Source organism: Aulonocara stuartgranti (assembly GCF_965226115.1).
Source record: "Aulonocara stuartgranti genome assembly, chromosome: 2".
Classification (NCBI taxonomy): domain Eukaryota; kingdom Metazoa; phylum Chordata; class Actinopteri; order Cichliformes; family Cichlidae; genus Aulonocara; species Aulonocara stuartgranti.
In genome coordinates this window covers 38,462,114-38,466,674 of record NC_138940.1, presented here as the reverse complement: position 1 = coordinate 38,466,674, position 4,561 = coordinate 38,462,114, and the positions used below count along the sequence as shown (strand labels likewise).

The 4,561-nt window shown below is 41.3% G+C and overlaps 1 long non-coding RNA gene across 1 annotated transcript; it reads left to right on the top strand.

The window, feature by feature from the left end:
* The first annotated feature begins 228 nt into the window (after window positions 1–228).
* On the top strand, window positions 229–1,114 carry LOC309713767. The gene is made up of 2 exons (XR_014278666.1): window positions 229–539; window positions 620–1,114. It is a non-coding gene; the product is annotated as an uncharacterized lncRNA (long non-coding RNA).
* The last annotated feature ends 3,447 nt before the right edge of the window (window positions 1,115–4,561 follow it).

Sequence of the window (4,561 nt, the reverse complement as noted above, 5' to 3'; positions counted from 1 at the left end):
ATATTGGTGACGCTGAGCACGTTTCCAAGGCTACCGTCTGTCGGGCAGTCAGGAATGTTACAGTTGCACTGAAACGTCTCCTGTACTCGTTTGTGGTGTTCCCCGGTCACAGACCCACAAGATTCATCAAAGAGGGATGCCACAAAATTGCAGGTATCAGGATGACCAAAACGTAATGTATGATGTGGTGATACCTGGACTACTACTTAAATTGTACATTTATTTTCAGGGTTCCCAGGCGTGATTGGCTGTACAGATGGCACTCACATTCCAATCATTGCTCCTTCAGTAAATGAAGGAGACTATGTGAACAGGAAGTCTTTCCACAGCATTAATGTACAGGTACATAGTTCCCTGTAGCATTTCAAACTAACAAATTATTTCATTATAGTAATGGATGCTAATTTGTGTTCTCTGCACTGTGAAGATCATATGTGATGCTGCCAACATTATCACAAATGTGGAAGCCAAGTGGCCAGGCTCTGTCCATGACTCACAAATATTCCGTGAATGTACACTGAGCACAAAATTTGGACATGGTGAGTTGAGAATACTTTAAAATATATAAAGACCAATTGCTTCAGGGACATTTGAACTGAAGTGTATCCTTCTGTCTTAGGAGAGTTCACTGGCTACTTGCTTGGTGATAGGGGGTATCCATGTTTACCCTATTTGCTTACCCCTTACCCTGACCCTGAACCGGGCCCACAGCAGCGATATAATCTGGCTAATTGCAGGACAAGAGCCAGAATTGAAATGACTATCGGAATGCTTAAGGCCCGGTTCCAGTGCCTGCAAAGACTCAGGGTCACCCCAGAAAGGGCATGTGACATTATTGTGGCATGTGTGATTCTTCACAACATTGCCACAATTAGAGGAGAACACTGTCCTTCTGAACCAAACATCAGCAGTGATCCAAACCATGAACATCCTGACCCTCGCACGGACATACAAGATGGAAGAGCAGTCAGAGACACCATATGTCACAATCATTTCCTTTGACCCATCACCTCAACATGTTGAAAGAAGAATAAACAGATTTTTTGTTCAACTGGCTTTATTGGTCGCCTGTGTTTCCTGTACACAAAGTATTAAAAGATGTAAACCTCATAAAGTGTCTCTGTTGCTTCCTCCTCTGTAACAGCTGTCAATGTTTCTTCATTATTTTCCTGTAGTAAAGAAATTAACAACATTGCTGTTCTACTGTAAACTCATATAATCTGTGGAGTATTAAGAGTACTCATAACTGCATGTTGGTCTGGCTCAACAGGAGGCTGCACCAGATGCAGTACACCATCACCATCAACTGATAGAATATGAGGTTTATACAGGTCACTTATAACTTACAAGGGACCAAATGGCAATTAACAAACATACCAATCACCTTACACTTCATTGTCATTATGCTCTCAAAGACAACCAAGGCTGAGGGAAGGCAAAATCAGTCGGAAAATAACTTCACTACAAAATAATCCATTATGGTGAAGAGTTTATCAAATGAATGAGCAGCACTGCAAAGGTGACTGTGAAGAAAGGATGTATGCACATCATGTATTATTTTGGATTTACCCCCTATGTCGGCACTTGTGTCTTGCGGGGTTATTGACTCAGAGGATGTCCCCGCAGAGATGCCTTCAGCCACAGGGCGCCCACTGTTTTGGCTGAGAGCCACCTGCTCAGCCTCTGTGAGTGGTGGTGGTGGTGGAGGACCCCCACCTGTTTTTCGGGCCTCCGCTTTTTTTCTGTTGGCTATAACGGGTCACATTTGAGCATACAGAGTAAGCAAATATGTACTTGTAATGTGCTCAGATAATTTCAATAAGTGCTTACAGAAAGAAAATTAATGTAGCCTCTAACTGCAATTGATTTACATGGGACAAACAGACCAAGCACTATGGCTCATAATACAATTACACCTCACCTGTTTGGACTATATTTTTATATTTCATTTTTACTTGCTGCCAGGCACGTTTGGGGCCTGTTGGGTTGCACCTGCGCTCACATCACATCACAAAATAAAATGTATAACATAACAAATAAAATAACATATGATAAAATAACGTGTTAAATGGGTGGAAATCCCTAGATCAATGTTTAAATTAACACTCACGCATTGACTCTGTCGGCTATGTTTTGCCATGCATGCTCCCTTTCTTTCGCAGCTGTGGCTGTGTTACTTTTTTCCGCGGAATTTGCATGTTATCGGCATATGCTGCCATCAGAATTTCGGCCTCAAGCGCTGTAAGATACATTGACCGCGCCTTCTTTCCCTCCGTCTCCATGGTGACTCGCTTAATCTGTGCTCCACTGATCAGGGCTTTATGTATCCTCGTGCGCGCGCTTCACTTGGGGTTAAAGCAACTCCGCGTTGACTGAACTAATTGTTATCAGCCTTTCTGAAACCGAATATTCCGAGTTGGACAGTTCGGGGTTACTCAACCCTGCGTATCGTTTTTCACTCTGAGTTTTCTAAACCGGCTTCCTGAAATAGGGCCCTGATGATATTTCAGGTCATGTTTATGCAGAAAGATAACTTAAAACTCACAAACTTTGTCCTGCAGTAGTTTCCTAAATTCCTCTCTGTAAGTAACTAAGGAAAAAAACTTATTCTATTAAAGGTAATTTTGAGAAACATTTCATTTTTTATGGACATATGCACAGTGTATATCTCCTGCACTAAAACAAATGAAACGAATCAGGCAACAAAATCAACTGGTGATATTAAACCAACCAAAATCAGTACAAATAAATAAATAAATAAATCTATCTGTTGGCCGTTAGTTTATCTTTTGGATATTTGCGTTTCATTTCATCATGCTTACATCGTGTTCACATCATCTGTCAGAAACAACACTCAGCCTCAGTAATGTGTAGAACCAATTTAGCCAAAGAGACACCTTCACTCTGTGAAGGTGTGCGTCTCATTAGAAGAGTCACAGTTGAAAGCTCTCGTGCACTTTTAAGATTGTGATTCAAGAGTGGACTGTAATAACACGGTCAAGGTTAAGGCAAAGTCTGATAGCTGCTGATAATGAGTCAAAATATTATCAGTGAGAGACGTCTGGAGCGACTCTCATGTGATCCATCACAGCTGGTGGCCATTGGTTGAATGTGATTTGTCCAAAAGTCAATTCAACATATGGCACCATGCTGTTCCACTCAATTATTTTTGAGTCATGAACGATAGATTCTATATACTAGAGCTGTGACCTGAGGTCTGATGAAGTCATTGCAATATATTTGGATTATGCCTCTCTACAAAACACAGTTTCTAGGGAACCTAAACGCAGGCAGTGCTTTCAGGCTTCTGCTTGCAGAGAGCTCATGAAAACCAGAAAAAGTTCAGCGGATTAAACTCTCATTTGGGAAAACATTTAAAATGAAAAATATACAAGTTGTGTCTCCTTCCATTCTTAACTGCTTATGTAAATTAGGTTATTGACAAGTTATGCATAATGTACACACCCACAAGAATGTGTCAGTGGTTATGAGAGTTCTTATTTTCGTTGTTCAGTTCAGTTGTGAACTTTTTGTGTCGATATCCATCATTATAAATATACACTCCTAATATGCTGTTAAAAAAAACTGGATCATTCATCCATCCATTTTCTTCCGCTTATCCGATTTGAGGTCACAGTTGGTCAGGAGTTTATCCCAGCTGTCAGGGCGAGAGGCATATGACAGCTGGGGAAGAGAGACAGACAGTCGCTCACGCTCACATTCACACCTGTGGCCAATTTAGAGTCACAAGTTATCTTGGCCCTATGCATGTCTTTTGAATGTGTAGGAACATCCAATAGCTGGAGAGGAACCATACAGACATGGGGAAAACATGCAAACCCCATACAGAAAGGCCCAAGCCAGGCGGTGGACTCACATCCAGAACCTTCTTGTTGTGACGTGACAGTGAACCACGCACCACAATGCTATCCATCCTCTGGATTGAACCACTGGATTACATCAACCTTTCTATATTCTATACTCCATCCACCACTCCCCTTTCTGCATCCCAACCTTTGTAAATGGTACACTGTAAGTTTTGGGCACATAGGAGCAGTTAGTAGGTGTTGTTTTGTTGTTGTTGTTTAGGTTAGAAGCCTGGCATTTCTTTGACTTATGCTTTATTATTAAGGCAGAGTAGGGTTCATTAATAAGGGTTTTGGTGTAAGTCTTGGGGATGCCTGCAGCCTAGATTTTCCCCCAGAATATTGACCAGTAATGCTGCCACCCCATTTCCATTCAAACAAATTGTGGCAGATTAAGCACTCTAAAGGTGTTTCTGGTTAAGTTCATGCATGTTTGGAAAAACCTCAGTTATGGCCTAATGACTTTGCCTCTGGCAGATGGTATTTCTGGACTTCTGGTGTAGGTGGCAGATATCAAGGCTTAAATCTTTTCCCTGCCCTGGTTATGGTTTATGAATGCAGATGATTTTTAAAAAGTTCATCAAAAGACGAATTGTCATGAGACAATAGTAAGTGGTGTCAAGATTGCAATTCAACTAATGCATTCACTCATTTGCTCTTCACACTGACTGTTTAACTGCATGCGAGCAAACACT